This window comes from Papaver somniferum, chromosome 1 (assembly GCF_003573695.1).
Source record: "Papaver somniferum cultivar HN1 chromosome 1, ASM357369v1, whole genome shotgun sequence".
Classification (NCBI taxonomy): Eukaryota; Viridiplantae; Streptophyta; class Magnoliopsida; order Ranunculales; family Papaveraceae; genus Papaver; species Papaver somniferum.
This window is the reverse complement of record NC_039358.1, coordinates 236,870,575-236,896,053: the sequence shown is the minus strand read 5'-3', so window position 1 is coordinate 236,896,053 and position 25,479 is coordinate 236,870,575. Positions and strand designations below refer to the sequence as shown.

At 36.3% G+C, this 25,479-nt stretch overlaps 2 long non-coding RNA genes across 3 annotated transcripts; both read right to left on the bottom strand.

Annotated features, from left to right (window-relative positions):
• Nucleotides 1-15,236: 15,236 nt before the first annotated feature.
• On the bottom strand, nucleotides 15,237-17,198 carry LOC113320227. The gene is made up of 2 exons (XR_003345976.1): nucleotides 16,202-17,198; nucleotides 15,237-16,107 (listed from the first exon to the last, which is right to left on the bottom strand). It is a non-coding gene; the product is annotated as an uncharacterized LOC113320227 (long non-coding RNA).
• Nucleotides 17,199-19,860: 2,662 nt separating this feature from the next.
• On the bottom strand, nucleotides 19,861-21,746 carry LOC113320220. Of its 2 annotated transcripts, none has more exons than XR_003345964.1 (2): nucleotides 21,624-21,746; nucleotides 19,861-21,341 (listed from the first exon to the last, which is right to left on the bottom strand). It is a non-coding gene; the product is annotated as an uncharacterized LOC113320220 (long non-coding RNA). The 2 variants fall into 2 exon arrangements; XR_003345970.1 differs by lacking the exon at nucleotides 21,624-21,746 and adding an exon at nucleotides 21,434-21,617.
• Between the last annotated feature and the right edge of the window lie 3,733 nt (nucleotides 21,747-25,479).

The window sequence follows — 25,479 nt, the reverse complement described above, 5'->3', positions numbered from 1 at the left end:
TGTAGACATGAGCTTGTAAAACATTTTGATTATGCGCAATAAAAAAAAATCTTGATGAGAGCTTGTGCTCAACCCCATTTTTTAAAGCAAATCGCTTTTTTTATCACAAAATTGATTAAAAAGACCAAAATCAACAATTCTTGGGTGAAATGGACAGTTAGATTTTGATACTGGACAAAAATGTAAAAATAGGCAGGATGTAACCAGTTTCATCGTGCCCATTTTCAAATATTTTTTCTTATTTTTAATTTACACAGGATGTATCCAGTTTCGTCCTTGCTGTTTTTTAAATATAAGCTAGGATGAATCCAGTTTCATCCTTTCTATTTTTTTTTTTTGGACATTTCACCAAAACTATTTTTTACTCATCCATTTGAACCGTGATTTAAAAATATTTGGACAAATGACGCATTTTCCGTTTTTTTATTCCTTTTTACTGGTTATGATTCTGCATGGAACTCGGTAAGATCGGTCCAAACTTACTTACGCTGCAGAATTCAACCATCAATGACACTTCACAATACATAATGCTCGTAAAATACATTAAGAACTCGAATTATAACTTTACTAAGGTATTTTACTTGCATGCATTCTGTATGCAATCCGATAACTTTACCAAGGTATTTTACTTGCATGTCCAATCAATAGTACACCAAACATTCAACACATAGATTCCTGGAAGACCTGCCAACCCTTATTTATATTCACTGTATAATGACTCCACTGAGAGAAAAGAAGAAGAAATCTTGGTCATCGTGGGACAGGATGTTCTCATTGTGGATGGCAATGAGAACAATATTCAAAGAATCTTTTCCACTGAAACAAGGTTTTCGATTCTGGGTCCCACTACAATCAAGGATTCCCTATCTCTTGGAAACTTCCTATTAGCTCCTTCACAAAATTAACTTCAATATGCATCGTTCTCCATGGGAAGATAAAAGTATTGGGGTCTCGACTTGCAATGTTTAATGATGCACCAAAATGTCAAGGCGCGTGGTGCATCCCAGCCTGCAGAGGTAAACACACTTGAAGCAAGGGAAGCAATAAATGGTGCAAGGGGAAAGCAGATTCTTATTTTGCACATTGAGGGGGAATGTCTGGTAGCTAGTTAGATGGTATGTAATTTAGTTTTTCCAATTTCAGTTTAGTATTCACACAAAGCAAATAAAGAAAAAAAATTGTTAGAGAAGAAAAAAGAGAGAGAAAGGATAATACTGCATCACAAAATCCAACTTTGTATTTGTCACACGTCCTGGGCGAGAAGAAAAAAGACAGAAAAAAAATTTAGAATAAAGAAAAACATTGGATGACCTGGTAAAGGAAAGAAAAAAGTAGAAAAAAAAGCAAGAAACCATCCGGCAATTGGATGACTGCAACAGAGTGACCCGGTGAGGCATTTGTAAATGTGTAACTTATACAACCAGCCTGGTAAAATTTATTTGTCTACATCTTGTAGTTGATCACGGTGTCGTGGAATATTTCTTTCCCCATAGAAGTTCACGATTGTTACAGGAGGTACCAACTGATACGAAGGCGTACCAATCCACAAAGTTATGTGGCTGTCGTTAAAATAGCTTTGTTTTATAAGAACACTCCTGTTTGATTTGGTATTCTAGTGTAGTACGTGTAAGGGAAGAAGGCAATCCGGAGATTGCAGGTGTTGAGAAAGGAAGAAAAGGATGAGAAACAGAAGAATAGAGTTTAAAAGATGAGAAAGATAGGTTTACTCTTAAAGAGTTGTTTTGATAATAATTGATAATAATAATGTGTCTTACAAAAACTTAATAAGCCTGTTTATATAGGCATGATAAGAACCTAAAAATAGTAAAATTCTAAAAGAAGAAATAAGGAAACACTAAAAGAAGAAGTCCTAGACTTGAAAAATAAGTAAACCAAAGAGTCAACTGTGACAGTTGATACAGCGTAAAGGGATCAACTGTCATTGTTGATACGAGACACCAAAGAGTCAACTGTGATAGTTGATACAGCGTAAAGGGATCAACTGTCATTGTTGATACGAGACAAAAACAGGTAGATGTCCTACATCAGTCCCTCCTTCTTGAGAAAATCTCGTCTCTAAGTTGTCTGAAACAAATAACAAGTCATTATCATCATGAAAGGTGAAAATCTCTTGAACATTGAACACATTAGAAATGTTCCATTCCTTGGGTAGATCAATGACATATGCATTGTCACTGATTTTCTTCATGATTTTCAAAGGGCCGTACTTCTTCATCTTAGTATTGTTATAAGTACCAACAGGAAATCTTTCCTTGCGTAGATGAATCATTACCAGCTCTCCCTCTTGAAAAGTTTTGAATCTTTTATACTTATCTGCAGCATCCTTGTATTTAGCATTAGACTCCTCAAGTTTTGTTTTTACTTCATGATGTAGTTGAGAAGCTTGTTCCAACAGATTATCAGCTTTGACATTGGATTTATGTAACTTAGGAAGTACAACCAAGTCTAATACATGATTAGGCACTTTTGAATAAACAATTTCAAATGGAGTTTTACCTGTAGATCTGTTTACTGAAGTTTTGAATGCAAACTCCATGTGAGGTAGCAAAATATCCCATTGTTTGTTTTTATCAATGTTTTTAGCTCGAATCAAATTACCCAAAGAACGTTTGACAACTTCAGTCTTCCCATCGGTTTGAGGATGTGAAGTAGTGCTGAACTGTAAACTAGTTCCCAAACGCATCCATAATGTCTTCCAGAAATAGCTCAGAAATTTAGTATCTCTATCAGAATTAATAGACTTAGGAATGCCATGCAATCGAACTATCTCTCTGAAAAATAAAGATGCAACATTTGAAGCATCTGTAGTCTTTTTGTAGGCTATAAAATGAGCCATCTTGGAGTATTTATCCACAACAACGATCACTGAATCAATTACCTCTAGTTGTTCTAGGTAAACCAAGAATGAAATCCATGCGAGCATCTGGAATTGGTAAAGGAGTGTAAAGTCCGGTGTTTTGAACAGTACCCTTAGCTTGTTGGCAAACCATGTATTTCATAACGTATTTTTGTACGTCACCCTTAAGTGAAGGCCAGTAATAGCGTTCCTCTACAAGTGCAATAGTTTTATCTTTGCCAAAATGGCCCCCAAGTCCACTTCCATGCAGTTCACGTATTAAATGAAGGCGTAAAGAGCCATTAGGAATGCAAAGACGATTACCTTTAAATAAGAAGGCATCTTGAATGAGAAAGTCATCAACTCCATGCACCAAAGAACTGCATTGTTCCCAAAGTGACTTAAAGTCATCATCCTCAGCATAAATCTCTTTGATATAATCAAAAGCAAAACTCTCATTTCGAATGGTTGCCAAAAGATGTCGTCGTCGACTCAAAGCATCTGCAACTTGATTAAGCTTTCCACTTTTATGTTTGACAGAAAAAGTGTACTTATTAATTGTGGATAACCACCTATCATGCATACGGTTAACCTTAGATGAAGTCTTGAGATATTTCAAAGCATGATTATCAGTATTAATCACAAATTCTTGATGAACCAAATAAGTATGCCACTGTTTAAGAGATTGTACAAGAGCAAGAAATTCCAATTCATATGTAAACCACTTTTTTTGAGTATCGGAATTTTTTTCACTATGGTAAGCAACTAGATGTCCTTCCTGAGATAAAACTGCTCCAATTCCAATAATATAAGCATCACAATCAAATTGAAAGGCTTGGAAAAGTCAGGCAGTGCAAGGATAGGAGCTGAACATAGATTTTCTTTAAGAACATTGAAACTTTTATCAGCTTCTTCAGTCCATATTAACTTTTCCTTCTTCAAACAATCAGTAAGAGGTGCAGCAATGGTGATGAAATTTCGTACAAAACGTCTATAAAAAGAAGCCAAACCATGAAAACTTCTAACCTCTTTGATAGAATTAGGAACAGGCCAATCCATAATAGCTTGAACTTTAGAAGGATCCACGTGAATTCCTTTGGAGGAGATAACATATCCCAAGAAAGTAACTTCATCTGACATAAATGTGCATTTCTTCACGTTCACAAACAATGAATTGTCATAGAAAACTTTGAACACCTGAGAAAGATGATTGATATTCTCTTTTGCACTGCTGGTGAAAATTAATGTGTCATCCAAGTACACAATGACAAACCTGCTCAGAAACGGTTGTAAAATCTGATTCATGAGTCTCATAAATGTGCTAGGAGCATTAGTCAAACCAAAAGGCATAACAAGCCATTCATATAATCCCTCTCTTGTTTTGAAAGCAGTTTTCCATTCATCTTCAATTCTGATTCTAATCTGATGATAGCCACTGCGAAGATAAAGTTTAGAGAAAATGATAGACCCTGCTAAAAGATCAATCATATCCTCAATACGAGGAATGGGAAACCTATAAGGAATATTTATACGATTCAAAGCTCTGCAATCTATACACATTTTCCATCCATTATCTGTTTTAGGTACCAGAAAAGCAGGACAAGCACGAGGGCTTTTACTAGGTCTAATTAATCCTTTAGTTAATAAATCATTAACTTGACCCTGTAATATTTCATGTTCAGTAGGACTTAACCTATCATGAGCTTGATTAAGTAAAGAAGCTCCAGGAATAAGATCAATGCAATGCTGAACATATCGAAAAGGTGGTAAACTCACAGGTAATTATTCAGGGAATAATGCATTATATTTAGATAATAAAGGTTGTACCTGAGAGGGAATTTGTACCATAGGTTTGGTATCTTCATGAGAACTCAAAGTATGAGTTGAATGTAAAGAGCGAGAGATAGTAGCCACCAAAGCAGTAGTCTTGCAATCACTACGTTCCTTAATTACTGAAGAAGATTTTGAAGGAAACAAAGTCACTTGTTTACCATCTTTGTAAAAGGTGTAAGTATTCTCAAAACAGTTAGGAACTGCTCTAACATCATACTACCATGGCCTTCCAAGTAGGAGATGTGTTGCAGTCATATCGATGACATCACATAGAACAGATTCTTCATATCCAACAAAAGAAAACTTAATAACACACTGATGAGTAATTTGTTGAGTAGAGGAACTATTCACCCAACCTACAGAATAAGGGGTAGGATGTGGTGTAGTTGGTAATCCCATTTTCTCTACAACAACAGATGCAATGTAATTATCAACACTACCACTGTCAATGATCATGTCCCAGACTTTTCCATCTATAAAGCACTTGGTTTTGAAAATACTATGTCTTTGAGAATAACATGGTTCAGTAAGCATGAGTGGTCGAATCATTCCAATAAAGTGGTCACCATAACTCTCATGTAAATCAATATCTTCAACTTCTTCACTTGCATCTTCAGCAAAAACATCATTATCTTTTGAATCAATTTGTACCTGATGATCTCCAATGAAACCATTGAAGCGTCTACAGTCAGCTGAAGAATGACCAAGTTGGTTACATTTATTGCATTTATCTCCACGAAATTTTGAATAAATGTTAGGAGCCTTATTAGGAGGTGGAAACTGTTGTTGCATTCTATTAGAAAATCTGACATTTATTGGTTTAACTTGTTGTTGGATAGATTGAGGTGCAACGGGGGATGGTAAAATAGGTGAAGTAGTTGGAGGTGTATTTGGCTGAGCAAAAGTAAAACTCACGGGTTGCTGTTGTGGTTGATAAGATGGACCATAGTTAAATTCTTGTGGATCAACAGTGACCGTTGATCCCCTTTCACCTTGATTACCAGAATAAGAATTATATGGCCTGACAGCTTTACAATAATTCTGATAACGAGCTTGGCATGGGGTTTCTTGTCTGGTAGTATTAAGTACACACCTTTCCACCTTAATAGCTTGTTGAATAGCCTCAACCATGGTAAACACTGATTGTGTCATCCCTTGCTGAATTAAGTTGTTTAGACCGTCGATAAAACAAGCAACCAATTGTGCCTCAGTTTCATTCCACTGGTTACGTGCAACCAAGCTATAAAATTCAGCTACATATTCTTCGACAAGCCTAGCTCCTTGTCAACAGTGTTGAAGCTTGATAAACAATTATTGCATATAATCATGAGGTAGAAACTTATCTCTTAATAAATCTCTCATTATTTTCAAAGTACGTATAGGAGGTTTGTGAAAGTTACGTCGATCTTCACAGATCTTATCCCACCAAGCTGCAGCTCCACCTTTTAGCTTATAGGCAACCAGTTTTACTTTAGAAGAATCAGGTACTTCCATGAAGTTAAAGAAAGATTCTACTTCATAAAACCAATCCAACAATTTTTCTATGTGTAAACCACCATGAAAGTTGGGAATATCAGCTTTCAATTTGTATTCAGGCAAAGTTCCATACGGATTAATGCTGGATTTTAACCTTTTTTCATCGTCCCATCATTTTTCTAGCTCATCTTAAATTTTGTCTTCGTCTTCATCACTAGGGATATTCACAGGTGCAGGCTTCTTATAAGGACTATTAAGAAAGCTCTCAAATTGTTTTGTGAATTTAAGAAATTGAGAAATTTCTTCAGGAACATGAGTAGATTCAAAAAAAGGATGTTTTTTTTTTGCTTTAGGAGTTTCATCATCTACCCTGTCTCCAGATTTCTTTTCTCCTTCCCCTTTATCATCCTCTTTTTCTCCAGTTTGCTTTGCTTCATCTTCTGTATCATCAGTTAACTTAGGCATATTCAACTCACCAAGACCAACATGTTTCCATATTTTTTCTATACACTCTCCATGCATATCAAGTATTGTTTTCAACGAACTTGTAACTGAATCAATCTTAGTGTCAAGCTAATTTTCCAGAGAAGTAACGGAAGTTTTAAGTTCATCAAATTTGGTTTCAAAAGTCTTAAAGGACTTCACAATCTTTTCAAGATCAGCCATTGAAATTGTACTGAAAAAGTTTTAGGGTTTTAAGTTGCGGAAGCATTACTAGGATCTGTTTCTAGATAAAAATCTAAAAAATTTGTCGAATGATACCAACTAGTGTAGTACGTGTAAGGGAAGAAGCCAACGCGGAGATTCCAGGTGTTGAGAAAGGAAGAAAAGGATGAGAAACAGACGAATAGAGTTTAAAAGACGAGAAATATAGGTTTACTCTTAAAGAGTTGTTTTGATAATAATTGATATTAATAATGTGTCTTACAAAAATTTAATAAGCCTGTTTATATAGGCATGATAAGAACCTAAAAATAGTAAAACTTTAAAAGAAGAAATAAGGAAACTCTAAAAGAAGAAGTCCTAGACTTAAAAAATAAGTAAACCAAAGAGTCAACTGTTTTAGTTGATACAGCGTAAAGGGATCAACTGTCATTGTTGATACGAGACGCCAAAGAGTCAACTGTGACAGTTGATACAACATAAAAGGATCAATTATCATTGTTGATACGAGACAATTGGATCAACTGGGACAGTTGATACACTGAAACAGGTAGATGTCCTACATCATATTCCTGTACCAATTAATGTCGGAGAAGTTTCCTTTTGAGTGGTACCATGATCCATCCACAACTTTCTCCAACGATGAAAACTGAAAACACTAGAGAATGGTTATAAAAATCTACCTAACTAGAGTGGAGTCCCTATATATTACAAGGAGATCCAGGGCCCAGGAGCCTACGACCCTCTTCCTACTGAGTCGCTAATTACTCGTTGAAATAAACGAGTGCACAAGTCAGTCAATTACCTAGATCATTTTATTTGAGGAAAAACCAAAGTTCTTGGGGATGATGGAAAATCCTCAAGTGTCATATTTTAGAGTCCATTAAATTCTGAAGTTCATTTTTGGTTGAGGCCTGATAGGCTGCTTTTTGTTTTACACTTTTTGTCTTTACGAGGGTAGTCCCTTCTGGCGTCATTAGGGGCGACCCTGCAAGAATTAGGGACGACACAAAAATACAAAAAAAAGGTCACTCAAACCTAAAATTAAGTCATCCCTTATCGGAAATTTTTCGAAATGGCAATTATACCCTCCATAATCGGTAGATAAAACTACAATCGGTAGTTTACCTCCATAATCGGTAGATGTTAGGATAATAGGAGGTTATTATGTACATATGTAGTTTGGAAGTCTAGTTATTTTGAAAACACCTATCATCGGAAGTTAAGAAGTTCACCTAATCTACCGATTATGGAGTTGCCCCAAAATCGATATTTGTAAAAATCTCAAATTTTTCGAATTTGGTAACTACCCTACAATCAGAAGTTATTTAGTTACCATGTCTCTCGATTATGGAGTTGCCCCAAAATAGATATTTGAAAAAATTTCAGGTTTTTCGAATTTGGGAAAAGCTATAATCGGAAGGTATTGAAGTTCACCTAATCTACCGATTTTAAACCTCACTTTAATCGGAAGACAATGATAATATGTTGTGCCTGATTATAAGGCTGTTTAGGTTCAGAAGACCAATAAAAATGAAGCCACTATAATCAGTAGAAATTGTTGATAACATTACTACCGATTCTGAACATATTTCACAATTTTTTGTAAAGTTACCAGAATAGGTAGGTAAGGTTGATAACATTACTACCGATTCTGAACATATTTCACAATTTTTCTAGTTAAGTCACCAGAATCGGTAGTTAAGGTGAAAATTTACCAGAATCGGTAGGTAACTTTGATTTGTAACCTCCGATTATGGTGAAAAATTCAGCAGTTTCAGACAACCAAGTAACAAACAAACTGAAAATACATTCATAACCCGTAAACTTAAGAAAATATAATCCAAAACAAGTATTTAAAACACCATAATACAAAAGAAACTGTTAAAACAAACACCATAATCCAAAACAAACTGTTTAAACAACATAATCCATAACATCGAACAACACATCATCCCCTAATTCCTAGTTTTTTTCTTAATATTGTCAGCTAGAGTTTTAAAACGCTTCGGAAGAGCCGCACGACCCGCATTATCACCAGCATCACCTTCATCTCCCTCAATATTTCCTTCAGCATGAGAGCTTGAAGAAGCCTGAGAAGCCTGGAATCTTTTGTTCGCCTTTGATGCTTTTTCCTTGGGCGGGTTCTTCGTCACTTTATCCCCAAACTCAGATGCATACTCTTTATTATCAACATTATCAATCATTTCCATGTGCTTTTTAATCTTCTCAATTGGCACAGGCTGTCCAGCCGTTATGCAATCAGTGCACCATTTGGACAAAAACTTGAACCTATTCATCTGTTTTTTTAATTGACAAAACATCAAATGGAGTTCACCTAAGAAATTGAATCGTAATATTAGAGGGAAAGGTCATAACCATACGCACCAGTTTATCATAGCCTGGGGGTTTTTGTGGGATGATACATCTGTAAATGGAAGCCACCGAGGTCGACTTTGTTTTAAGTTCACGGATTACTTTTAGATGTGAATGCTCCCGGTACCACTCCATATAGCCTGGAGCATTTTCATGACCTCGGTTGGCAGCTCTCCCAGTGTTCACCAAGTGGTACGGCCTCTTATCCCAATCTTCAGTAACAGATGGATCACTAGATTAAACAACCTTGATGTTGTCCCGGTTAGGCTCGCTTTTATCCACGTCCAACTTGAACTTGCCCAGATTTCTCTGGCCCAGGAGTATTTGTAGCCAAATAACAATGCTCCACCGTCTCTAGGAAGCCCAGGGATTTCTTCTTCAAAATCCGTCTTCTTCAAAGAGATGGGTACAAGGTGTGATGCTTTCTTGTTGTTGGCTTCCTTGTAACCCCTCCTTCTCCTTGTGCACCACTTGGTTGTCCTTCATCTTGTGTGATTTCCGATGCGCTTGCTTTTACTTCTTCTTGAGTTCCTTTTTGGCTCCTCTCTCTCCGAACACTAGCGGTTAGTTTCCTACCCCAGGTTCACGAGGACCTGAAACAGTTGTATCTTTGTCTTTCTTACCTCGCCTGTCCCTAAACAATAAATTTGATCGTAAGAATCAAATTACAAAGTACACAATCAGGAGAAAAAAAACTAGGATTCCCTTCCGATTATCCACAATCAGATGAAAAGGTAAAACAATTTCTTCCGATTACACTAATTGGAAGTGATATTAATTCTAGTTCTTTCTCCCGATTATGCATAAATTTGCGTTCAGAAACTCATATAGTTATGAGACATATATAATCGGAAAAAAACAATATAACATATCAACCGATTGTCTATACTCGGAAGTAAAGAAATAGCCTTTGGCTTCCGATTAAAACGTAGTCCCGAAATAGGATTTTGCTAAAATCACAAAATTTTCAAATTTTAAAAACTTCATAATTGGTAGTGTGTTGAATTTGTCTAACCTACGATTATACACAATTGGGAGACAAATACTATTAAGTATCTTCCGATTCTGGGTACCAACTGTGTGTGCCTACATGTTCTAATCCTCTGTTATAATCGGAAGGCAAAATAAAAACTAGCTACCGATTATGTCCATGTTTGGGTTCAGTGCCAAACAACGATACATAATCGGGAGTAACCCATAAAATTTAACTCCCGATTCTGGTCGCGGTAACTGAAAACCCTAGAAATCGTCCACAATTGGTGATTAAATTGAAGATCGAAACTAACGATTCTGGGAAATGACCGAAAACCATAAAACTAATTTTCATGGATTCGTCAAATTGAAGCAATATAAACCCATAAAATGATAGAAACTTACCTAATTGGGGCCATTTCCTGGAGAGTTTGATTATCAGAATCACCACCACCAACTAAACGACCGGCTTCATCCTCATCATGTTCTTCGTGTTCGTTTTCTTCTTCCTGTTCTTCGTTGTTTGAGGTAGTTGCAATCGCTTTGTTCTTTAATTTTTCTCGATCTCTCGAGGGTTCATTAATTCCAGACAGCGTTTTATAGAAGAATTGACGATGTTTTTGAATAAGGGGGATAGTGTTTTTACTATCCACAATCGGAAGGGAAGAAGAAGAGGAGAAGAAGAGTTGAAAAGAAAATAAAGAAAATCAAATGAAATTAGGTTTTGGGTGGTCTTCAGCGTTCAATGGATGTGTCGGAAACTATAATCGGTAGATAGATGATGTTCTCTTTCTACCGATTATAGACGGTTGTCCAAAATTCATTTTTCCTTCAAAGCAGATAAAATTGTGTTTTTCTACTTTAACAATCAGTAGATATGATATGTTAATATGCTACCGATTATGGCAATATCCCATTCTTAGACAAACTAGTAATCGGTAGACAAAACTATATTGTAAACTACCGATTATGAAGGGACATACAAGTATTTTCACCCTATTTTATCTTATTTAGTCGCCCTTAATTCTTTCAGGGTTGCCCTTAATGACGTCAGGTAGTCTCTTAATGGACTTTTGCATTTTTTTGTTTGCCTTTGGAATTTAATAAAATTTCTTATTATTGGGCAAAAAAAGAAAATAGAAAAAAGAAATAAAAAAAATCAGTGACCGGATCATGCAAAATGCAAGTAAAATACCTTAAAAACTCGAATCATAGCTTTACTAAGGTGTTTTCTATCAGGTGTGTGGATAACGTTGTTAATTTTATTTTTATTTTTCAGAAATGGGGTATCACCTTATTAATAATTTGACAAGCCAATTAAAAATCGGATCAGCATAGTTTTTAGACCTATAATTGAAAAACTCATACATACGATATTACACATTCATACAAAACGCTATCTCAAGAATAAATCTACCCATCCCAATTCATAATTTACAGAAAAATTTAAATGACATGGAATCAACTTATACTTTTTTTATCAAAAAAATTGTAAGAGTGTACAAGAATGAGAATAAATCATAAGAAAGAAAACTGAAGTTTGAAATCCGATTTTTATCATCGACCTTCGATGCAAAAAAACGAAAAAATGAAAGCTAAAGTCAAATGATTTTATTTTCTTTTTGGAATTGGCTTATGTACATCGGTAACGATATTCAATGAGATCAAGTGACTTCTATATAACTGAAGGATCATACGGAGGTTATATAGTATCGATATTGTCCCCATCTTTCATCACTTTCGATAGGAGGTGTGAGGTTTTAATCTAAAAGGCCTCGGTACTATACGTAGGAAGATTCTACAACTTATTAGTCTCTACATTGAACTTCTCTTATCACACGTAGGACTAATCTTATTTCCTTTGACCAAGCCAAATCACCGCAAATCTCCAATTTGTTAGATACGAGCCATCACACACATTATCTTCGTAGGATCACCTTTACACAACGTCTTGAGGTATACCTTACTACTTCATGCTTATAACTTCATATCGATTGATATTATCCATGTATAATGCATGTCAACTCAATCTACATTACCCAATATCATCTCGTTCTTGAGCAATGACATCATGTTCAAGCTTGCTCCATTTGAGTTAGGTTGGGATGCTAACTCCACAACATGTTCCATAAAATAAATCTGAAGTTTGAATTCTGATATTTAGCAATGACATCATGGTATACCGAGGTCTTGTTTTGGTTATGAGATATAACGGATGCTCATATCTATGGGGACTCAAAATGTCTTCGGATGGTAGTTCGAAGCCTTGCCCCGAGGACTTACTGTTTGCCTCAAATCGTGTGGACGTAAGATTTTGTTGAATGCCTTAGGAGTCTGAGGTCTTACTTCGTTCTCCAATTAGAGGCTTATGTCTGTGGGGACTCGAAAGGTCTTCTAATGGTACTCCGAAGCCTTGCCCCGAGGGCCTACAAATTGCCTCAATTTGTGATCTAGGATCTAAATCTTTATTGAAGGTATTGAGGGTATTGCACTGCCCCCTTTGGTTTTGAAATCTTAAGAGCTTAAAGCTTTTGAAAGCTAAAGTCAAGGTTTTGCCCCTAACTCCATCATCATAGTGGTATCTATTTCGTTCTTGGACAAGTTATGGGCTATAAGTCCAAGAAGTGATCAGCTTCCTATTTGGCCAGATAACCTCTTATAATACAAGTCGAGAGGATTTCAAGGATCCTTCTGATGGCGGATATGTGTCCTTGTCGAACATATATTCGTAAATTATGTATATTGCTTCTCTTTGGGAAGGCTTCTGCCCCATAGTCGGCTCGTGGCACTAACTAGAGTGAGGGCGATACCTCTGATAGTTGATTCGCACTTCAGCCTAAAGTGAGTCAACTAGAGGGTACCTCCTGAAGTACATGACATCATCTGACTCATGGTCGATATAGCATTACCCTAGGTCAATGTGTTCGTCTCGGGTAGCTTGAGCAGTGCTCGCATCATCCTATGTAGGATGGAATGATATGGCTAGCACCTTACTCGTGATGTCTTGAGGAGATGTTTCCTCGCATAGGGTTCGTGCCCCTGTTGCCCGATTACCATCGTGATGGTTTTGAGAAGATATTGTATAGCACGAGGGTTTGGTTTACCCAGATAGCATTCGTAATGGTCTCGAGAAGATGTTTTCTCGGATGGGGATCGTGCCCCAATTACCATCCATGATGGACAAATTTCATATTAAGAACACTAAGTTACCCTGCAGAAAACACAGATATGACAAGAGGAAGATATTTATATCACATTCATTCAACATTCATTAAATGTCCCTGCAAGCAAACACATACATATAGAACAAGAGGATGATGCATGTATGATACACCATTTAACCCTGCAGGAAAAACACATATATATAACTCGCAGATGTACCATACATACATCAAGTGTACTTGCAAGAAGACAGAAACACAATAATAGCTTTACTGCGAATTACGACTAATCCGACTCTAACCTTAGTGCATGATAAGCATGCCTTTATGCAGATTACGTCTAATCCGACTCTAATTTTATGCAGATGATTGATCCGACTTAACTGAATTCTCCAACCATAATGGAGATTTGCTGAAAAACATGAAATGTTAATACATCATAATGTTAAAAACATTTAATAAATTTAAAGCATTTACTTTATGTAAACATTTTCTGTTCATTCTTATGCGATAAGGGGTCGCATTGTCATCTCTAGTGATGCTCGTTGTGGAGCAGGTGCGCTAGATTGCGGCACTTAAATATGGATGTACCAGTGCGATACGTATCGGCTTGAGTCTTTGCGACTAGCTATTTTCTTAGCTTGCTCTTAAGCAAAATTGTGCCTTGGTTAGGCATATATACATTCATTGAATACTGAATGTAGAACATATGAGTTAGAAACTTCCCATGTTTGTCCTTAGACTAGCAAGAAAGGTAGGAGATTGTATCGTCCTCAAGCTTTATAGCCTTGATCATGAGGTTGTTTTTTGCCCCTGGAAATTCCAATTACTAGTTAATAACATTATAGATGATTATTCTTCGAGTCAGTGACTAGGCATGTTTAATTTTATTTATATAAAATGATAATTCAAAGATAAAGAGATGAAAATGTCCCCTGTTGTGGACGTTATTTAAAAGCTAATGAGCTTGGCGAGCTCGGATGCACTGTCGTGACCGATCCGAGATGAATGCATTGAGCATGTAAAGCATTTTAAGCAAATTATTTCATGATAATTTATGAATGGCATGTTAAATGACATGAGCATGTTTTTTGAATATCACTGAATACGCTAAAATGGTTCTTTAACCACTACATTACTATGTGAGCACACATGGATTAGCTACTTGGAGCTTATGTTCAAAATGAAATGAAATACATTGGTGGCATACTACTCTTTATTAGCGAGTTGGTGTTGCTCATTCAATAGGCAAGCAATTCTAATGTGTCATGTCGATGCTAAAGTTTTACTTCTAAAGCATTCAATTCATTCAGGTGCTTTTATTTAACCCTTGTGAATAAGGTCTCACCTAGAGTAATACTTCATGTGATTCTAGAGTAGTCAATACTGTATAAATATGTATAAAGTCAAGTCTTTGAGACTAGAGATACTTAGCCTTCTTTAGAGATAGATAGCTTATTACTGAATCATGTCAATTCCTTCTTTGTATTGGCGAATTACTCCGACCCCAGTGTATTTCAATTAAAGATTAAGAACCATTCAAAAAAGGTTAAAGACAAATTATAATGTCTTAATTAATGAGGTTAACAGTAGCTGTGAACTGTAATTTAAACATATATTGTTTTTTTAATAGTAAGTTGGGTATGCTATTCAGACTTTAGAGAATGTATTAGGGAATCCTTAATAAGTTTCAGAGATAGAGAGATGAGAAGGTCCTTGTTTGATTTGTCATTCTGGAGGTGATCTCGAGATGTAATGAGCTTCGCGAGCACGGTGCACCATCGTGGGTGATTCTAAATGAATGCTTCTGGCGGCATATGATTATTGGTGCTCAGATGACCATCTAACAGGCGTCGTAGAAGAGGCCTTCTGTTGAGCACATTAGCATACGCCTGTTGTTCATAAATTGCATCAAATTTCTATTGATTCAAAGTACTACTCAAGTATCTATGCATCTAAGTATTAAGCATTGAGCTATTATGAATCTTAGCATATCATATATGCAATCAGAAAAGTAAATTGAAAGAGGAAGGTGTGGTATCCGAGTTGTTGCTCGGAGATGAAATGTTGAGTCCGAGGGAATCAGGAGACATGTCCGATGTCCCAGCCCGATATTACTGTATGATCCGAGTTCGTGCTCCTCCTTGATCGATCAGTTCATGAGTTCGAGCTCTGGTTGTATTGCTTGTCCGAGACTGGTGAGTCCGAGACTCGGTTGAACATCATCGTGTTGGTTGACTCTGTTTTCCTAGCTCGCCTGTGGTCTGAGAATGATGAGTCCGAGCTCTGGTTGGCTCCCATCGTGCTGGTTGTTTTGCCACGAGGTGATGAGAGTTGCCTCTGTCCGATCTTAATCGTCAGTATCTGTCTGAGATGGCTGCTCCGATGTGAGTTCGCCCATCATCATCTTTGAGTTCATGCTCCATTCCAATGACTTGGTTAGTCCGATGTAGGTTGAGCTGTCCGATATGAACTGATATCGCTTCTGGTCCGACATCGTTGAGCTGATGGTTACTCCGAGTTGAACATCGTCTTGCTGATTGCTTCTTCACGAGTTGATAGGAGGTAGCTTTCCGATCTAATCGTGTGAAGTTGATGCCCTGAGTTGAGCAGTACTGCCATTACGAGATGGTTGCTCTAATTGAGCTGTCTGGTATGGATTGAGTCCGATTGACTCTGTAATTTTTCACGAATTGTTCACCCGAGATGGTGCTGATGGCGGTCTGTAATCATAATTGCTCCGATGCGACTTCGTCCATCATCATTTTTCTGAAACGACAACTTAATCAAATGAGAAATCTCAGTAAAACCGTTCTACAATTGTTACGTAGAGCAGTAAGAAGAGATATCAAAGAAAAAAGACCTAAATCAGGCTAAAGTGTTGATGCATCCGAGTTCAAGCTCTGGCTGCATTGCTTGTCCGAGGTTGGTGCTCGGAGATGGACTGATGAGTCCGAGCAGATCAGGCCGAGGCTCCAGTCCGATGACTTGGTGAGTCTGGTCTCTAGTTGGCTCTCACTGATTGCTTCTTCACGAACTGGTAGCTTTCTGACCTACTTCGTGTGAGGTGGAGGATCTCAATTGAGATGTACGAGATGGTTATGGTGCTGTTGGTGGTCCGTACTTGTGATTTCGTCTACCACCATATTCTCAATTAGGCTATGATGCCGAGGGCTAGCATCTGTTGTGCTGATGGTGAATCACTCCGATATGAGTTCGGATAAGAACTGGTGACCGACTTCAATTGGCCGGCACGATGCAGCTTTGAAGCTTTCTTCTGCTGCTCCGATGTGACTTCATAATCGTCAATTTCTGCAGCAGCAGTTCAATTGAGTTATCAATTTCTCCGATGTGTAACACAGTACGAAGAGAAAGAGAATAAAAAAAGCTCTGAATCAGGCAAATATGTTGATTTTTAGTGTTTTTGGAAAAAATCTTCCATGGGTTTGAAGAATAGGATCTACTGGTTGTAGATCTGTAACAAAAAATCATTCTTAATCAAGATTTTGAAACAAAATCTGACTTGTATTAAAGAACAAGCCCTGGTTTTTGTGAAGGGTTTTTTCTCCAAAACTTTGTTTTAAATATTGTAGATCAGAAAATTAAGAACAAGATAAGAGAGATAGGAAGAAGAAATTCGTTCCCAGTTGATGTGGCAAATCTGATGATTTCAGTGCTTGATGAGGTTGTTCTTCATATTCTCAGCCACAACAATTTCGCCTCTTTTCTCTTTGTTGTGTAATAACAATTTCTTGTTTTTCACGCCTCTTTCTTTTCCTTAGTCTTTGTTTGGACTCCGACGAGACATTTTGTTGTTTAAAGCTCTTGTATCTACTGGATTTGTTACAGAACTTGTTGGTAGTGAACAAATTATGTTCAAAGGGACTAGGTTGGATAAATCCATCACTCTAATCCATGTTTCTAGCGCCAAAATGTAGTTGCATCTTTTCTGATGCCTACACCCATGATGATCTTAACCATCAAAACATACATTAACACACATAAAAGAAGATAAAGTGTAGAAATGTAAAGGAAGACAAATCTTTTTACGTGGCTCGGTCAATTATGACCTACATCCACGGATTTCACTATGTTGTGAGGTGTTTACAAGATCTCCATTGGAGAGGCTCTCATGGAGCTCTAAGGAAGAAGAAGCAGGCTAGCCTTAGCTAGAGCGACCATTCAAAGATCCGACCCCCATTTCCCTATTTCTCTTTCTCTTTTATAGGGTAGGCGGTTACATTAATTACAAATACGCCCTTAAGGGTGACTAGATAAGATAAGACTAAGTGGTTGGGTATACATTGTGTATATGGTTGCATTTTAGTAGGGTATTTCGGCTCCTAATCTTGCGCCACGTAGCGAGTTGATATTCTTCACTCAAAATTACTATTAGAGGCATTCTTGCAAAAACATAAAATAAAAATAAAAATAAAAATAAAATAGTAAACTAAAGTCGGGAAAATTGAACTGATAACGTACTACCAATGTGAAACTTCAACATGTGCCGATAGCTAGAGACACCAACAATGTGAAACTTCAAAATTCATGTTTTCTTTAACTCGATAACGTACTACCAATATGTGCCGACTTATTTCCTACAAGAGATGCTGTTCTGGAAAAGAACTGTAAGTGGAAGGGATTGACTGTTTGTGTATTTCAGAATATGAGCATGGATGGAAAACAGATGTGTGGTTCAGCTGAGTCGGAGGACATCTTGGTAATCATCCTCGAATCATAAACTAAGAGGGGAAAGAGGTATAATAGACATCGAGAGATCATGAATCCAACTAACCTAGTATATAACTCAACTGCTGAAACATGTTTACCTCCCATCCTGTTTCCAGTATCGTGCATCTACTGTTGGTGCTCCCAAGCAGCTTCCGCAATGCTTGAAGGGTAACAGTCTGTAAAAACAAAAGATCGTGTTATTGACAAAGCAAGGAAGTTGAGACAGTTGGGGACCATGGTATTTTTTTGGGACCAAGGAAGTTGAGACAGTCGGGGACCATGGTATTTTTTGGGACCAAGGAAGTTGAGACAGTTGGGGATCATGGGCTTGAAGGGTAACAGTCTGTGTGTTATATGGGCTTAATAACAGATTATCCACTGTGAACCATTTTTTTGGGGTCATGGTATTTTTATGGGAGACCATGATTCTATTTTAGGTAAGACATTATAAGTAATCCTAAGTCACCCCTTATCTAAATATTTTTCTTAATATCAAACTTACCCTCCTTAATTAAATGTGTTAGTTTAATGATTAATTAGTTATTAGTTAATGATTAGTATGATTAGTAATGATTAGTGATTGGTATGATTAGTTACCATTAAGAAGTTCTATTACAAAAAATTGAAAATTTTCTTTGCGAGAAATTTTAAATTTTTTTGCGATTAAGTTCGGTTACCCAAATTTATAACCAAAAACGAACTTAATGATTAGTGATTAGTAATGATTAGTTACCAGTAAGAAGTTCGGTAACAAAAAATTGAAATTTTTCCTTGCGATCAAACCGAACTCTATATTTGGTGTGACCATTAAATAGTTCGGTTATAAAAAATTTAAGACCTTTTACGATCAAACTGAACTTAAAGTTCAGTTAAGAAACATTTTTTGCGACGTAACCGAACTATAGTTCGGTTGGGAAATATTTTTTGCAACATAACCGAACTATGATTCAGTTGGGAAATATTTTGCGGAATAACCGAACTAAGGTTCGATTGGGAAATGTTTTTTTTTTTGCAACTAACCGAACTATTTGAGTTCAGTTGGGAAATGTTTTTTACTACTAACCGAACTAAGGTTTGGTTGGGAAATGTTTTTGCAACTAACCGAACTATTAGGGTTCGGTTAGGAAATGTTTTTTGCTACTAACCGAACTATTAGGGTTCGGTTGGGAAATGTTTTTGCGACATAACCGAACTAAAGTTCGGTTGGGAATTTTTTTTTGCGAAATAGCCAAACTATTCTTCATGTTCATCATTTCCGTTAGGTTCGGTTAGTTCGACAAAGTTTTTCACATATTTCCTAGCCGAACTTCTCTCCGCAACTTCCATTTTCAACTCATTTTGATGGTTAATACTCATTTTTCAATTGAACGAGGAACGTGAAGCAAGGAGAGAAGAAGAGAATAATTTTTTTTTCAAAACTAAAAAATTTCGATTCCCCTATTTTTGTTTTTGATTCTGATTTTGGTTAATAGATTCATTTAGATTAGATATAAATGATTAGATTTATATAGTTATTAGGTTAGTTTTAATTTAAATTAAAATAAAGGGTAAATTTATACTTACCTAACTTTAGGACATCCCTTATAACTATAGGGAGATTGGCCTAATAAGACCATGGTCCCAAAAAAAGCCATGGTCCCTAAAAAATGGTTCTATATTATCTATAATGTGAAAATTGATGGGCCGTGCTTTGGAGATGACTACTCAACTATTCACCAAATGAATCAACAAGCCAAACTTGAATAACTAGGTTCGTCTGTAATCTAGCACACGTGTGCAATACTAAAAAAAAAAACAACAACAATAAGAATTTTACCTCAATTAAAGATGGAATATCAGATTGTGAAGGATATCCATGTGATACATCCATCCTAAAGTTATTAGTGGGAACTTTAAACACAACATGAGTGCTCAAAGGCCAACACCGAATTCAAATCACCAAGTTGCACCAGGTAGAAACATAAACAAGCTCAAATACAGCCACTGACGAAAGGAAACAATGTAACCTAAGATATAGATGCCTCAATTTAAGAATCTTTAGAGAGACCAACTAATGTTCCATCTTCCATTCTGAAGAGTGAAGTCCTCTCCCTTCCAGCTAATGTTCCATCTTCCATCTTTAGAGAGACAGCTAATGTTCCATCTTCCATTCTGAAAAGTGAAGTCCTCTCCCTTCCAGTTTGATTTCTATATACGAAATGAAAGAACTAGAGCAAAAAATGATGATATCTATTGTTTAGGAAAGAAATGCTAATGGCAGTCATGAAAGCAGCAACAATAGCAAGTGGTCTCCAATCAAATTTCATCGCTGCAGTAAAGGAAAGCGATGCTAATGGCCGTCATATGCAAGTATAACTTTTTCAACGAAAGCTCGATCAAGAAAAAAAGAGAAGTCCAATCCGTTCCAAACGCAGAAAATACACAAGTATCCAAGTTATAAATGTTATCAAATACTATGGATACACAGTTTAATCTGATAGAATACTAACTATACGAACGATTGCATGGGAACTATCCAGTATCGAAAAATAAAGCATGTCTTACTGCAAAGATAAAGCATAAACGCAAAACAGCAGAAAAATTATGAGCATCCAAAGGTCCCAACCACCTTGATTCAGATAAATCGATGGTACTTGAGTGAAAATGTAATGCTAATGACTTATACAAGAACCTTGAGCATGTGTTTCCTAGCCTACAAATCCATGTGTGCTCAGGGCACTTAGTAACAACATACATCTTACTTCAAACCATTCATGGATCAATAAAACCAACAACTCCATCCCTGTCATGCAACACATCCCTAGCCACAACTACAGCTGCATTACATATCGACCGTATCAGCTTCCGCTCCTCTTTATCTATCATTCAAACTCAAAAACACTGGTCTAAGTTTATAACCAAAAACCTAACTTTGGATAAACCCTAATTCCCAATTCATTCATTATAGAAACTGAAATTAAACCCTATACGTCATCCAAACTTCAATTAAAAGCAAACCCATCACTAATTGATCAATCTATAAATCAATTTCACACAAAAATAAAGTTAATTAGAGAAACCCTAAGTTCAACTTACCTTTCTGTTGAGTTTGAAACAACACAAGGATCGACAACATGACCATCAACTATCCCTGATTCCTTTCCATTTCTCTAAATCTCAGAATAATGATCTTTATCTCCATCATCGATTCTCATTGAAACCTTAATCTTATCTGTAAAAACATCAACTTTTTCTTCTCTTATGTGTTCAATCAAAGTTTCCTCTTTTAGTTCCTACAAAAAGAGAAATAAGTAATTAAAATTATTAATTAGAAAAATAAAAAAACTCATTAATGGATTCTTCTGTATAAGGTTCAAACTTTCACCTAACAGTCTCATATAGTTCCTTATAAAGATTTATCATTTAGTTGATGTAAAAGAAAGAAACAATCATTTAAAAGTAATATTTAGCAAGATTGTAACAGAAAACAGATGGAGTAGATGATAACATAGAAGAGATGGAGAAGATAGTAATACAGAAGAGATGAATATGGTAAGAGAAGAGGCTAAGCAAACCTCAGTTCTTCCTGAGAGGAGAAAAAATGGAAAAGATAAGAAACCAGATCTGCTTCTCTCTAATAGATAAGGTTGAGAAAAAAGAAAAAAAATTAAAAAAAATCTCGAACCATTTACGACGGCAGAGAAACCGCAGACATTACTTTGCCGTAGTTTTTTTTTACTCTGTCGGAAACACTAAACCGACCAAAGAAAATGCTCCTTTGACTAAACCTACTATTTACTACGGTTGGTCAAAGCACCCTCACGAATAGTGACTATCTGTGACGATCCTAAAAAAAAAAACCTCATTAATAGGACTTGTTTTTGTAGTGACACTTACCTGAATTACTAGACTTGTTATACATGGTTAAGAGAATAGGAGCATGATCAGAACCTTTTTGAGGGAGATGAGTAAGTTTTGATTCAGGATATTTTAGGAACCATTCATTGTTAACAACAACTCTATCAAGTCTAGATTTTATTTTACATGTACCATGACTGAAACTGGTCCAGGTAAAAGGGTTGCAACTATAATCCATATCATGCAAATCAGAATCTCTAATGCTTTTCAAAACCTCTGTAGAAGTTGGCTCAGAACTAGTATTTCTTTCAGATGCATTCATAGTAATATTCAGATCACCTAATAGAACTCATGCAATATGAACTGAGGAACTTAAATCATGAATGTACTCCCACTGGCTAGGTTGGCCAGTTCGGTAAGAAGTTCCATAAACATGGGAAAGGAACCACTCACCTTTACTGGGATCATTTTTAACCAAAGCATGAAACATATTACTAGAGGAATGTAAAACATCTAAAGAAAAACCATCTTTGGAAAGTAAGATAATACCTCCATCCTGGCCAACATATGGGACATAACATTTGTTTGGCATCTTGAGGAAACTATTGAGATTTAGGATCCTTTCTGTTAGAGCACTGCTCGGTCGAACTCGCATGCGTTGCTGACTCAAGCATGTTTTTCAATGTTAGTGATCAAAACTATAAGTCTTGATTTCTAGCCTATTTATAGATGTCTCGGACTAGGACATAGATAATGTAGTTGAGCTTAGATATCACAGAGTTCATCATTTGAAGACGAAGAGCTACTATGGGGAGCTTGTGGAACTTCTTCGACAAAAGGTATGTGGATACTTGAACTCATCTATGACTTGGAAAGTCTATTTCTACTATCTCCTATATTGAGACATAAGTCGTGTTACGATATAGTTTTCTCTATACACATTTGAGATTTCGAGCTGAGTATATCTCGCTTACATATTTCTCGAAATATGTGTTGGTAAGCTTTCGCTTCGACCAAGTTCATCTTATATCATGAGAAAATTTCTGAGTAACATATTAAATGGTTTGTGTGGTACAATCATTTGATGTACGCTTGAAATGTTTCGAGAATGATTATTCTAATATCTTGAAAGTTGTTTGATGCTAATAGTGTGTGAAAACGGCTATTGTCATTATAGAAGAATGTTTCAATGATTGAAATAAAGAGTTGAGAATGTAACCATGTGTGGATATAAGCATAGTGTGTTCGCACATTAGTGTATAAATCCAAAAACCGGGAACCAAGTGTATGCATATGTGTGTATAATAAATTGGTGAAGGAGACAATATACGTATGCGTACCCGTACGCATACTGACGGAAGTTTTCGAACCGAAATTTTTTGCTGAGCTTGGAAACTTAACAAACTCAAATCTGGTTGCTTAAGTACGCGTACTTAAGCTGGTTACTTTGTCAAACCGGTCAGTCATGAACTTAAATATTAATTTAAATCATAAGGGATGCAATCTTTGCAAACCGTGGCTATAATGTTCATGATTGATTCAAGTGAATCAAACCGATTTGGTTTCAATTGTGTTTTATATAAAAATTGAACAACTCTTTAACTAGTTTCAGTTGAGTAATAATATGGCTAACCTCGGTTAACTATTTGTGAACCAACATGGTGTACACGTTTAGGTACAGTTACATAAACCTAAATGAGGGTACATTTAATTTGTGTGTAACAAGATAAGTTCGATCTAACGGTTGAAAGATATTAGCTTGGTTGAATCAGGTTTTTCATCTAATAGTGAATGTTGAATGCTTTGTTACCAAGGTAACTAGGATTCCCAACACTGATTTGAAAAATATATAATGGAGAACTCTAGCTACTGGGAAACCTAATCCCCACACCTCATGTGTGTTACTAATTGCATAACTAGAGTAAATTCTCCTTTAAACTTAGGTTTCTTCGCGAGACCCTGTAGTTTAGCGACATGAAGACTTCATTTGGATTGTGAAGCCAGACCCAACTATTATGTTTGTAGTTGCGTGATCTGATCCCGCTGTTTCTATCGTGTTGAGTACAATTGAAACAATTGGCTCGAGATTCTATATCTCCGATAGGAAAGATAAAAAAGTAATCACAAACACCTTCGTCTCATCGTTTGTGATTCCACAATAACTTGTTTCGCTAGTCGATTAAGTTTACTGTGAGGTGATTGATAATACTAGGCTGTTCTTCGGGAATATAAGTCAGGTTTATCAATTAGTGCATGTTCACCTTGATTTATCAAAAGACGGAACAAAATCTCTTGGGTATTTCTGTGGGAGACAAATTTATTCAATTCTATAGACTTTTCTGTGTGAAACAGATTTTTCTATCAAGTCTTCGACTTTGGGTCGTAGAAACTCTTGGTTGTGGATAAGATCAACTAAGAGAATCAAGTGTGTAGTATCCTACTGGGATCAGAGACATAAGGAGCGAAATTGTACCTTGAATAAGTGTGAGATTGATTAGGGTTCAACTACAATCCAGTACGAAGTTAATTGGTAGTAGGCTAGTGTCTATAGCGGCTTAATACAGTGTGGCGTTCGATCTGGACTAGGTCCGTGGTTTTTCTGCATTTGCGGTTTCCCCGTTAACAAAATTCTGGTGTATGTGTTATTTCTTTTCCGCATTATATTTTTTTATATAATTGAAAAATCACAGGTTGTGCATTAAGATCAATCAATTAGAATATCCAACCTTGGGTTATTGATTTACATTGATTGACACTTGAGATTGGTCTTTAGTACCGTTCAAGTACTTCCTCTTATATTCAATCGGTCTTGCAGATTTCTATTTGCTGATTGCGGATTGAATTAAGAGTTAGAGATATTAAACTCTTTGATATACTTTATTCTAGATTGAGTCTGACTGTCTAGTTGATTCTCTAGAAAGTGTATTGGAGTAAGTCCTCTCAGACTGCCAAACGAATTGTTGGGTGTCGTTGTTAGACCCTCGCATTTTCACTTTCCTCATTAATTTAGTTTCCGACAAAAAGATTATATATCAGGGGAGTGATACTATTCAAGTGCAACAAGTGATCTCTAGTGTCTTTACCCAGAAATCCATGGCAATTCCAACTTAGGATTTTCTTTGTTGAAATAAGCTGAAACAGACTTAAATTGATACTCAAGTTACTATTAGGTTTATGAACGGATGCAAATGATGCAGTATTTAAAACAGACATATGATCAAAGCAGTAATTACAGTAAATGCTGAAGCGAAAATTAAAGAAAATGTAAGAGTATGAGTGTTTAATGAGAAGTTGGATTACCAGATTGTTAGAAGCCTCATTCATTTCATGGGAGTTCTCTCCTGATCTTGCATCTCCTTGCTCAATGAAATCATGTTACTTATCATCATTTACATTATAGGATGGTAGTTTCTCAGTATTACTCTCCATGATCTCTTCATTTTGGTCTTTTCTGGATCTTTTGTTGTTTCTTATTTCACTTTCCTCCTTTTGTTCTTCTAATTGAGCTTCTTCTTCTATTCTTTTCCGCTAGCTTCACAGATTTTCTTCAGCATAAGACCAATATCATCATAT